This window comes from Parasteatoda tepidariorum, chromosome 9 (genome assembly GCF_043381705.1).
Source record: "Parasteatoda tepidariorum isolate YZ-2023 chromosome 9, CAS_Ptep_4.0, whole genome shotgun sequence".
In the NCBI taxonomy this organism is placed as follows: Eukaryota; Metazoa; Arthropoda; class Arachnida; order Araneae; family Theridiidae; genus Parasteatoda; species Parasteatoda tepidariorum.
Genome location: NC_092212.1, coordinates 50,761,677 through 50,775,776, shown reverse-complemented (window position 1 = coordinate 50,775,776; position 14,100 = coordinate 50,761,677).

Genomic DNA, 14,100 nt, shown 5'->3' with positions numbered 1-14,100 from the left:
TATAAATTTAATTATAATGTTAATGTAAATGTAAAAAAAAAGGCTGATGATTTTATGAGACAGATATTGTTAAAAAATATTCAAAGTTAATTAGCTACATCAAAGTAGGAAATTAGAAGTAAGAAATTAGAAGTAAGAAATTAGAAGTAAGAAATTAGAAGTAAGAAATTAGATGTAAGATATTAAAAGTAAGATTCAGAAGAAACCCAGAGGATAGATTCAGAAGAAACCCCAAGTGTAAATTTATCGAGTTGTTTCCCGTATAATGATTCGAAAGTTACCTTTAACTCTTTCTAATGGAATGTTAAAAATTAGAGGATTTTAACAAAATGATTCTGATAAATCTTATTAATTAAAAAATTTAAAATGTTTGTATCAAGAATTAATTTTGAGCTTTAAAGTGCTTAATTAGGACTACTTAATTCAGTTTTTATCTCAGTTTTAATTAAATTGTATTTAAAATGATGGTCTTAAAATGATAAAAGAGAAAAGATGCTTTTAAAACGAAGGAAAATATTTTTGATTAATTATTTTTTTTCAAAACCACAAAGTACAAAAAAAATATTTTCCAAACATTTTTAATTGGAAAACATATTTATATTGCTTTTAGTGTCAACTAAATAGATTTGAGGCTACACATCTTCTACATGAAAGTTGACTGCTAACAAAGATTTTTAATTGAAGAATAATAATAGAGAACTCCATAACGACTGTTTCCATTCCGCTTGAGAAGTATTAAAAAATAAATTAGTTAAGCTTATCAAATATCTGCGAATAGCTAAGTAACTGAAAATAGAAAATAATTAAGTCTAAGTAGCCCAGTAAATGCTAGTTACATTTTGGTTTAACTATTGTTAACTATATTTGAATAGGAAGTAATAACATAGATTTCGTTTAGTTTTATGAATTAAAAGTGCAAGACATTTTGAAAAAACTTTATGTACTTTAAAGTTTTAATTTTCTTTTATTCGCAAGCCATTTAATGAGCCAAAGAATTTTGCTAAACGTTCCAAATGAATTTTTTAATTTGCTTTATAGTAACAAGATTTTTAGATTTCAGGTTATAAAAGCTGCATAATGTAATGTTTTTTTTAATTATCTTATTCTCATTGAATCTTTTTAAAACGGTTTAATCATCCTTTTTTTATAATTTGTGCAAATAATTTATGCATACAGCGTGAATGAAATTCTTTCATTTCCTGGGATAATATCTTTGTATATTAAATAATAAATACTGTATCATCAGCTGATTAATTTTTGTCGACTCCAATTATACTTATTATCTATGAAAATGTTCTTTAAAATGATTGAATCAAATATTTGTAACTAATATTTATTCAAGCACTTACAAACATTGATGAAACGAAAAGTTAGAACAATTAATCTTTTTATCAATGTTGTTTTAAGAACTTAATTTCTTTTATATTTTTCCTGAACAAGCATTTTACTTAGAATCAAAAATATTTTTTTAAAAGATTGATAAGTCTTTTTCAATAACTAAATCAACATTCATTTTATATTTCGCAGAATGTTTTACGTAAAATGTACATATTTAACGCAGATTGTTAATTTCCGAAATTAATACCTAAACAAAGTTATAACTTAAAAAAAATGCTATCCGCATTTTTGTGATTTATTTTTAAAAACTAGAAACTGCATATTTTTTTTGTATTTCATTTTCAATTAAAAAAAAAATCATACTTTCCCCCAAATTTATGCAGGCAAATTTTGGAAACATACATATTTGGAACTTGATTTTGGGGGCATATCATTTTAAAATTGGATACCTGCCAGTGACGTCATCGTAGAAAAATCCTGCCGTTCTTTAAATCAGAAGCCAATCAGGTTCGGCGTACATGCGTGCAGTAACTTATAGGCAACCGATTAAATCTAATTGAAATCACAAGGTCAGGCATTATCACTTCACTTTTTCTCGAGTTGAGACCCTATTCAAATACAGGCGAAGAAAAAAAATTAATAATAAGAGGAAAATTGTAATCGTTAAAGTCCATACAAAATGTAAGATGATGATGAAATACACTTCTCTTACGTAAATTTTAGGTATTTTTGAGGCGTTGAGGTTATTTTCAGGCATATATGAGTTATATTTGAGGTTGGTTAGAAAACAATCATAAAAATTATACCTCATAAAGTTTGTAACTGAGGTGTACGAGGTTGTTTTACTTACACTTCAGCTCATTTTGAGGTTGTTTTAAAATTAACTTCATATCAACCAGACTGATGAGGTGATTTCTAAAGTATACCAGGTTGTTTTTCTGACACTTGTTACAGAAAAGGTATTTATGAGGTACAAAAAAATTACCCTATTTCAACTAAAGAGAGTCATTTGTTTATTGAGGTGTATGGAATGATTTTATTTATACCCAAGCTTATTTTAAAGCTGTTTAAAGTTAACTTCATACCAACTAGACTGAGGAAGGGATTTCTAAGGTATACCAGGTTGTTCTTCTGACACTTATAAGAAAAGAGGCATTTATGAGGTATAAAAAAATCTAAAATCTACCTTATTTCAGCGAAAGAGAGTGAAGTGTTTATCGAGTTGTATGAAGTCATTTTATCCATACCTAAGCACATTTTGTGCTTGTTTAAAGTACTCTTCATATTAACTAACTCACTTCCTAGAGTTCCGTGCGAGCCGGTGAATGACTTGTATGTTGACAGTTGAAAGTCTAAGTCAAATTCGGTAAGTGTGTTTGACATTTATTTATTTAGTTTCATCACTTTTAACCAAATATGTTTCAATTTTCAAACTTAAATATTTATTATTTTTGTTTCAAAGACGCGTCCTGATCTTAATTAATGTTTCAGTCGGAGGATATTTTTAGAGTCTATTGTTGTAGGCTTAGCAATAGGAGAGAAAAATTGGAATATTTTTTGTCGCTGTTTAGGATAACGTTCCTAGCGAATCATTACAATAAGTTACGCACAGTATATTTTATTGTTTGACATTTAATCAAACACAATTTTTTTTTTATTTTACTTAAATGTATATGTTTTAACGTAGCAGTATGCAAGCTGTCTAATTGAATAAAATGTTCATAATTTTTCTTATAAATCATTAAAAATTGAAAGATTTTAAAATAGCAGTTTTGCTTTGAAATTCTACAACTGTAGCTGATCATTTGCTTCGATATCTGTATTTATATGCAAATTTTATATTGTTGTTTATCAGTGAAAAATATGCATAATAACACCGCATTTTAAATCTGGTTAACGATCATGCGATTTTCTTTCGTAAAATATATATATATTTATCCATTTACAGAGCTTATACCCTGATATTGTACAAGTAGTACCCCAATATTGCTGAGATGACCTAGGCTGTATATAGCACATGTGCAGTAACGAGGAAGAAATGGCTAGCTAGCAAACTTCCCCTGGAAAATAGTTCAGAATTTATACTAAAAAGAAAAAAATAATCTGACTTAATAAATTACTGAATTTATGTAATTGTTGATATCAATAGTTTGCCTGGTATTTGATAACTGAAAACTAATAGCTTGCTTTTGATCACAGAACTGCTATTTTTCACTACATGTTATTTTTTCGCAATTTACCCGTGTAAATTATTTACTCAGCAGATTGTTATTACTTATTAGAATATTAAGCAGAACTAAAGGAAAACAAGATTTCAAGTTGATATGATAATTTGTTTCAAGGTTATGAGCACTTTTATACAGCTGCTTATGGTTTACTACTTAAGAAATTAGCAAATGTCTGAAATCTTAAATTTTTTATAAATTAGTCAGCATTGTTTCTTATTTAATTTTAATGCTGAATCGAATAAAATCAATTGCAAGTAGAAGCATTTATTGTTTGAAAGTTATACACTTTTTTTTTAAAAATTTCACCCTGTGAGATATGTTTTCATATTTAAACAAATGATTGTAGCAACTAACAATTAATTTTGTTCTGCTCGGTTTTATAAGTTACATGGGATATATTTTACTCAACCTCTTTTAAAAGCATTATTTCAAATCATTCTCTCTTAGACATTTTCCTTTTTTGAAATTACTCACAACTTTAAAACAAATGTGCTCTTATCAGCTTGTGATTAGTTTAATTCGATTGGAGGTAAAAAATGTATAAAAATTGGTATCTAATTTTAAAATTTTATGTAATTAAACGATTGTTGATTCTTGATTACATTGATTAAAATATTAAAATAACTATTTATTGCTAAACTCTGATGTGATTGACAATAACGGCAGTCCTTTTCAGAATCAGTGTCAAAACTTTATTAAAAAACTATTAGTTTTATGAAATCAGACAAAAAGTTTAAAAAAATGGACTAGTCTTATTGGAGCCGAACCAGTAGCCAAGCTTTGGGCTATATGGTAAAGGATCCATAATGACTTAGACACATGTCAAAAGCTTGGAGAAAAGAAGGAAAAAAAATGGAAAGTCTTATTGAGTTTATGTAAAGATTTGAAAGAAAAAAGAAAGAAAATCTAATTATCAAACTTGTACCATAATGAAAGTACCATAGTGAAAGATGTAGGTTCAATTTAAGGAGGATAAAAGTGTTAAAATTTCCTGATATGATTGGAATTATATATTTGAATTTCTATAAAAGCTGTTAACGGTAGTACTTTCTTCTGTGTATTTTATTTTGTGGCTGTGGTACCTTTTCACACTTTTGAACTCTTTTAGCTACGAGGATTGAATAGAAATGACAAAAGCGGATTACCATGGATTTGGTATTCCCATAGGGACAGAAACACAACAAATTTCATCATATTCTGGTAGTTTGACCAAGAATTTTATTCTCAGCGTATTTGAAATATGTTTCAAACATTGGAGGTGTACATTACGGTATATTTTCCTCAAAAATCCTGATGTAAGTTTTTAAGAAAAACTAAATCACAAAAAAATACAACTGTTTTTCTAAGATGAAGATGACAAGAAAATAATGGGATTTGTACATAAAAGCTGATTCCGTGAAAAAAAGAATTAGCGCACCGAAGAAAAAGACTGCATGACGGCCGATCTTCACTGTGCAATAACTCTCAGAGAGAACTTATCAAAACTATTAATCCTCAAAACGCAACGGTTATTTTTCAACGTTCATTTTTGCCATTAAAGTCATTTTTGTGAATAATGGAAGCAAGTTTAGGTCCCAAAATGACTTCAGATTTTTAAATGACATGTTTTTTAGGTTTTCGAATGACAAAAATTCATCCTTTAAAATTACCATATGTGGTAAAATATCAAATGAAATAAAGTCTATGTTTAAAATTCGGATTGTTGTCAGTTGTTTTTATTTTGCTTTCGCAATCAGCAACGCAAGACGTCAAAAAAAAATAGTACAAAACTATTCTATTGCCATCTTTTCAGTAAAATGAATAAAAAAAGATTATACCTATTTTAGTGTCAAATTAATTGTCTCTGAAGTAATTTAATAAAATAAAAATAATCTTCGCCACAATTTAGATTTATGCAATTAATTCAAGTTATCACTTGAAACAGATCTTCAATGAGAAGGTATTATGTTTGAATGTGTAAGGTATTTCAAAAGAATGCTATCTAAAATTACAACCACAAATTAAGAAATTTTAATTGCTAAGTATAGATGCTAATTTAAAAGTGGCTGTATTTAAATCATAGCATTCTTACATTGCCATAGTTTATTAAATTCGAATATTTTTATATCGATTTAAGTTAATACAGTCAGACCCCGCTATAGTGAACCAGATCTATCTCCACTATAAATGACGCTCCACTATATCCAATATCTTTAAAGAAATATTCGGTAGTATTGGTGCAAATAGTGATAGCAATAGTACATAATTTGCATTATACATTATTCACTGACTAAATATAAAGAGTTTCTTCACAAAGAAGTTTCTTTACAGCTGATTCCTTCCTATAACGACGAATTAGTCTCTTTGTAGCTAATTTTTCCGAAGTGCATCATTCGATTTTCGTCATTTTTGGAATTTTTTAGATTTTTATCGTTTTTATTTTCATTATTTTTGAGTGAAGTTGCAATTGAAAATTGGGGTTTCTGTGCAACAAATTTTTTTTATCCTAGTGTGCCTTGGTTTTAGAACCACTTGCATTACTCAGTTGAGCGAAATTTTTTAACGTAACACTCCTCTATAATGTGTATTACTTCATTTTTAATTAAAAGTCATATTTATATATTTTTGAACTTATCACATAAACTAAAAATGTTTCTATAATTTATTTAATTAACTGAGAAAATAAAATTTGAGTTCACGATAAAGGGATGATCAATATCTCACCTGTTTACTAAACTTAGTGGCGTGACAGCCCATAGAGGGCCAAGGCCTACTGTGCCCATCTCAGTTTCCTTGACCTTGGNCAGATGTTCCGGTCAGGTGGTCAGCTAAACGCGGAACCCCCAGTGTTTAGTTCCCAAGCATGGTTGGTACTCATTTATCGACCCACTGATGGGATGAAGGGCAGAGTCAACCTTGCCCGGCCCGAGGATCGAACCAGGGACCTGTGGCACGACAGTGCGCAGCGCTACCGCTCAGCCACCGGGCGTCTCACCTGTTTACTATGAGTGTATAAAATAGCATTAGTTACATAACAGTTCGGATGGAAGCACTGAAAACGTTTACTACAACCGAGTGTTCACTATATCAAGGGTTCATTATAGCGGGGTTATACTGCATAAAAATAAGTAAAAAATGTTAATAATTAAATTAAAATTTTTTTTAATATTTTTATATTTACTAAAAACTTACTTGTGCTGATAGACAGTTATATTTTTCTCTGATGTACTGTTTATTTTATTGATTAAAAAAACCCAAACCCGATTTATAATTTTATAATCTTTAAAAAGAATTTTATTTGTTTGAAAATAACCAGAGACATGTGGTTGCGCAAAACATCACGGATTCAATACTTATTATGCTTATCTAAGCTAGCTAAATATCACACAAAAAATCAGGAGAGACAGTTATATTTTTCTGTCATGTATTGTATGTTTTATTGTCAAAAAGGCAAAAAAAGATGATTTATAGTCTAATAATCTTTAAAAAGAATTATATTTGTTTGAAAATAACCAGAAATATGTGGTTGTGCAAAACATCACGGATTCAATACTTATTATGCTTATTTGTATTGGTCTTATCTAAGCTAGCTATATATCGCACAAAAAATAAAGATAGACAGTTATATTTTTCTGTGATGTATTGAACGTTTTATTGTTAAAAAAGCAAGAAAAGATGATTTATAGTCTAATAATCTTTAAAAAGAATAATATTTGTTTGAAAATAACCAGAAATATGTGGTTGTGCAAAACATCACGGATTCAATACTTATTATACTTATTTGTATTGGTCTTATCTAAGCTAGCTAAATATCGCACTAAAAATAAAGATAGGCAGTTATATCTTTCTGTGATGTATTGTATGTTTTATTGTTAAAAAAACAATAAAACATGATTTATAGTCTAATAATCTTTAAAAAGAATTATATTTGTTTGAAAATAACCAGAAATATGTGGTTGCGCGAAACATCACGGATTCAATACTTACTATGCTTATTTGTATTGGCCTTATCTAAGCTAGCTAAATATCGTACTAAAAATAAATAATAACCACAAACTAATTTGAAATAGTTAAGAAGAGAATTAACTTCCTTACTGAAGTTTGAAGCTAATTATTATAACTAGTTTGGTTTAAGAAATCAGATTTTAGCTTACACAATTAAGTGAGTGACAGGATGCAGTGAAACAAATTAGTTTTGCAATTTTGTTTCCTTCTATTTTATAAATTACGTCTTCAAATTTAATAAGTTACATTTTTCGAAAATTATAGTTTGTCATATTTTTGCAAATATTAGAAAAATACCTTAAACTATTTTAAATTGCTTAAAAATTTAAATATAAGGGAAAAATTTTAAACATTAATTTTTTAACATAATCTAAACTGCCAGAAAATGACTAATCCTTTCCTTTATGAGTAAATAGAAAATGTGTGAATAATAGTCAATAACTATTGTAATTGGTATAATTGTTGATTAAAAGTTACTGCGTATTGTGTCATAAACGTTTTTTCAAGCATTTCTGCCATAGGACAGATTTTGATAACTTTACTGCTCTATTTATGAGCCGACCATTTTATATTAAATTTGTTTGTTTTTAAAGGTCGAAACACTGAAATGCATACTATCAATTATGTCACGTGAAATAAAAGAAAATGAAATGAAAAAAAATGTGCTTAATGGATTTCGGGCAACTAACAATTCTTTAAAAAATAGTTTTATAATTAATTTTTTTTATTGAATCTAGTTTTCGAACTATGGAAACAAATGGTATGTCGAAGCATATACTTTTTTTAAATAAATTATTTGTATTTTTGAACTTATTATTTCAATAGTAACTGAAATGAATTTTTATTATGAAAACAAATTTTAACTACAGAGATGGATGAGTAATAATCCTTTCCCCATTAATTTTACAAATTGCTTTCAATTCTGTTGTAATTCGGAATATTACTGCGAAAGAAATTCAGATAACATTAATATACTGTAATGACAAACAACACAATTCTGGTTAATAAAACTAAACTATACGACAATTAAACCATAGATGTGGTAATGTTTTTGTGCATATGATAAAAATTTACCGGATTATACTTCTTATTACCACTCATTAAGTAAAAATATGCAAAATTAAAATGTAAATTTAATTGAATAAATGGTTTTTATGATATAGTTTAATGTAACATGGAAAAATTGCCAAATTTGAGCATATTTACCAAATTTCATTCGACATTATACAGCCATATTTTATTGTTAAGTTTTTCAAAATCATTACCAAAGCACTTCGGTGAAAATTATTGAACTTTTTGATGTTCTTATGGAACCAGAAACAAGGTAAATTTTATCATATTCTGGTAGTTTTGACCATACTTTTTTCAGTGTCAGAACAAATATAAAATATCTGCTTATATCTTTCAAAATTTAATACTTTAAAAAATATTTTCTTTCCATTTAAGAATTTTCTGATTTTTTGAAAACAATTCAATAGTCGAAATGAAGATCACTAGGAAAAAACTTTTTTTTATTATATATATTATTCCCCTTTTAGAATTATTTTTTTGTCATTTTTAAAACAGTTAATTTTTACGTAAAAAAATATTAAAAGAATTTAAATTCATATTGCTTTTCTTCTGAATGTGAAAGTAGTGAAAATAAAAATCATTAAGACTTTCATTCATTTCATCCTTAAAACATAAATATTATAAATATTAAAAAATTTTCAGTTTGATTCAAAAAGTAATTCTTATTGCAAAATTTTATTATTTGTATTTACCTTCTGCACACATTAAATAAAAATACCTTTTACAGAAACTTACATACATTTAAATATTATGCTTTCTAGGATTTCCTATAGTTTAAGTTTTTTTTTCTTCCGATTTTAAAGTAAAATTTTGCTTCTATTTTGATATGGAAATAACTTACTGAAAAATATTACAAAGCATGCCTTAAAATGTTAAATATTAAAATAAAAAAGATTTCTAAGTTTTCGATTATGCTTTCTATTGAATGCTGAATTTTTTTTTAATCATGAAAATATTTCAAGCTTATATGAAAGATGATTACTTATTGAAGACGTAACATAAATGACATCATAAATAAAAATAAAAACATTTACTTTTTTGTTAATATATCATGCTATTTACGTAAAAGTCATAACATAATATTAGAATACTTTCTGATATTGCGTTATTAGTATTGCTTATTGTTTTATGCTTGTTTATGCAAAATTATTTATTACTACTTTTACAATAGTTGTTCGTGAGTAATCCAATCTTTATTTTACTATATGAAGTAGGCTAAAGTAATTCAAGAGAACCATACTGTTAAAAATTTCTCGGAAAAAATGGTTAAGCAACAATTTATTGAATGGTTATTTTACCATATTTATTCAAAACAGTCAAATAACCATAAATAAAATGGTAATCAAGCTGTTAAGTTTGAGAAAACTGTTTATTAACTGTTTATTCACCTTATACAGTTAAACAACCAGAATTTTATCGCACCAACTAGAACCACCTAATGAAGCTACTTAGTTCTTTGCAACTGTTTACATATCATAGACGAGCGGGCTTACTTGACGCCTCCTATAACTGAACGCCTCCACACGGTTTTTTACAGGTAGTCCGATCAGACCACAGTGAAGGATATACACTTTCCGAATGAGTCATTTAATACAAAATCTAGTTAAAATAAGAAAGTGGTAGCAAATATATGACTAAAAATTTGTTTTATTTCTGAATATTATTGGTTTGTCTTATTCACTTGTCAACCACTACAGATTCAATTCTCAAATTTATATGATGAATTTCTCTCAATTACTTTTATAAAAGGTTTTGGATTCATGCGCTCAACTGGTTCACTTTTTAAATAGTCTGCGCGGACTACTTATAAAAGACCGTGTGGAGGCTTTTTGATGTAGGAGGTATTGGCCTACTTGTCAATCTCATGACCGACAGAACTGGAGTTCGAGTCCTAGTGTTGACACCACAATATTTCCTCCATTCCCTTCAACACATGAAGAATTTCNTGTTTTAATTCTGAATATTATTGGTTTGCCTTATTCACTTGTCAACCACTACAGATTCAATTCTCAAATATATATGATGAATTTCTCTTAATTACTTTTATAAAAGGTTTTGGATTCATGCGCACAGCTGGTTCACTTTTTAAATAGTCTGCGCGGACTACTTATAAAAGACCGTGTGGAGGCTTTTTGATGTAGGAGGTGATGGCTTACTTGTCAATCTCATGACCGACAGAGCTGGAGTTCGAGTCCTAGTGTTGACGCCACAATATTTCCTCCATTCCCTTCAACAGATGAAGAATTTCCAGTGTCCGGCACTCTCCAATGCCTACTACCTTACGAAAAACCGAGCTCCTATGTCTAGTTGAGTAAAAAAGAAATTTTACGCTTTTGAAAAATGCTAGTCGTAAATGGTTCAAAAAACACGAAGGAAAAAAAATGTTCTTTGCCGTAAAATTTACGGTTAATCGGATGGACAGACAGCTGCCAATAATTTTACCGTAATTTTAGAATAAAAATTTTAACAGTGCGTGAATACAAAACTATGCGCTTTTTTAAAATTATTTACAACTAACATGGTTCGAAACAGTCGAAAAGAAAATTAAATGGACATTGGAGCTAGGCTTTTCATTAAGTAATGTGCATTTGATTTAGGTAGTGGTTTAGTTGTGTTATATCAAATGAACTGTGGGTTTAATTAATTTATCTGTTTGTTTCACCTACCGTAAGGGATGGAGAATATTAACCTTTTTTGTGTTCATCAACTTTATGGTTCTGTCATCTCTGCGTAAAGGAGAGTATCGTATTCTAATAATCTTGGACATTGGAAGCTTTTTATGTGGATATATTGTGGTATCAGCGTTGGGATTCGAACACCCGTCCGTATCGGTCATAAAAATGACAGATTTGTCCTCTGGGTAATAATGTGTACCTAGCTGTAAGGAACTAAGTGGCTTCATAAGATGGGCTTAATTGGTGCTATAAGATTTTCGTTGCTTAACCGTATTAGGTGAAAGCAGTTTAAAAAACAGTTTTTCTCACAGTTAACAGTTTCAATACCTTCTTATTTATGGTTACTTGACAGTTTTGTTTAAATATTGTAAAATAACTATTAAATAAAACCATTTTTTCTGAGAAATTTTTTTATGTAGAATTAAGTTTTTACGTTGCTAAATTGAAATAAGGGAATTAGATTTTAAATTTCACACCATTTATATTCTGTGATGTAATTGCTGATAAAAGTTACTTATGTATTTAATTAAGTGTAAAGTTTTGGAATCATCGTTCATCTTTACGTTATTGTTTCTTTTAATAAAGTATGACACTTAAAATTAGTTTTAGAGCAAAAAGTTTTAAACTAGAGAAGATTGGAAATTTTGAAGAAGCTGATGTTATAATATTTTTAATTTTGTGACGTGTTGCATTAGATGTTTAGGCAATTCTTCCTACTGAACTTTTTTTCGAAGAAATTGTTTCCAAGCTACCTATATGATATATGTTTAGAAATTTCATTATTAAATAATAAAGAATTTAAAATATTTTCAAGTGAGTGCAGCATCAGATTTCTTTTGATATGCACAGTTAGTATTTTCATTCTGAAATTACGGTAAAATAACCGCCAGCATCCTGTCCATCCGATAAACCACAAGTTAGGAAAACTTTTCTACCTTTACGGTTTTAAACACGTTTAATACTGGTATGGTAAAAAAACCGTAAATACAAAAATACATGATTTTGTAACCATTTACGACTAACATAGTTTCTAAGCCATAAACTTAAACGTACAATGGAGCTCAGAGTGTGCTACGCCATTTATGCGTGAATAATAATTTCGTAATAGTTCGTAAATTGTTTCTAATAGGGCATAGATTCTCAACCTTTTTAACGTTGCCGCCCCCTCAAAGAGCAAAAAACATTTCAACGCCCCCCCCCCCTTTTGAGAAAAATCCAGTTATTTAGAGCATGGGGATGGAGGGAGGTGTGCTGAATTATAAGAGGCAATATTTTTAAGCAATTTTTTTATGCTTTAAATTTGTTTTTGTTTTTTTTTTTTAAAATATGTACATAAACTCGATAATTTTCTCTATTTGTTTTGATCAAAATAAATACGTTTAATGAAAAAAAATACAAACACCCAAAATTTTTTAGCACTAAAAAGTAGTATCAACGAAACATTCAAGTAAATATGTTCAATCGATCAAGATCGACCGATTAGCACTCTCAGCTACAGTATGTCCTCAGTTTCACGGAACAAGATGGCTTCATAAGGTGGGCCTATTTAGTGCGAGGATAGAATACTGGATGTTAAACCGTATTAGGTTAGAACAAACAATGAACGTTTCTTCGCTCACTTAACAATTTGAACATAATCTTTCTTATGGTTACAGTTTCGGTTGAATATGGCAAAATAACAATTAAATGAATTGCTATTTAACCATTTTTGCTGATAACCATTTTTTTGCCAACGTTTTTAAAGATTTATTTCTATAGTACAATAATTTCAGAAGGAATTACCCTAATGTTTATACTTAAATAAAATGTTTAAATTTAAAGGCCCTTTATTAAAAATGATATTTTTAATTTCACATAAACCTTAATTCATCAACCAACAAAATTTGTCTTGTTTATGTCATCCAGATATTTTTTAGAAGTTTTAACGTAATCAGTATAATTATCTACTCAAAACAATATTGCTCCTAAGCATATAATTAATTACAAGAAATTTTTTAGTTATTCGTGAAAGTTTAAAAGAGATTAACTATTACAAAAAAATTAAATAAAGCCCTGAAGAAATCGAACGTTTTGGGAAGAAAAATTGTTATGATAAAGAAAATCATTTCGAAATGGGAGAAAATTAAAAATATTTTCCTTTTTCACATTTTGTCTTAATTTTTATTCAAAAATCTTAGAAAGATTGTCAAAACATTTTTCAAACTTGTAAGAAAAACTCATTAATGAATTTCAATAATTTTTGCCACTTTTATAGCAACAAATTCTTGAAAGTAGTTTTATAAAAATGAGGAAACAACAATTATGGAGGGGTAATTTGCCTTAGGTAATAGCCATTTAAGATGGTAAATATATTTTCAATAAATGTATCATATACCACATTCTCTGCCTAGTAAAAATTCAATAGAATCAGTTGATTAAGTGCGAAGCTAAACACCGTTATTTTTGAAAACGCTTTTATTAAAGATAATATAACTAGCTAAGCGAGCATATGATAAATAATTAGTATTATAGTTAAATCGAATGAAATTTTAAAAATATTTACAAAGTTTTGTAAAATATGTGAATTTTACAATTTTTATTTTATTCAGTCTTAAAGCTATAAAATAGGTTTCATATCCTCATTGAATCTAATCTTTATTTTTTTAAAGAAGAATTTAAATCTTTAATTCGATTACTCTTTCTGTAAGAAGTTTGAATATAACTTACTCACTTTAGAGATTTCTTTTTTTCTAATTTTCTAATTTATTCCTCTAATTTTCTCTTCCGAAAAATTTCTCTAATTTATTCCTCATTTGTTTTAACAA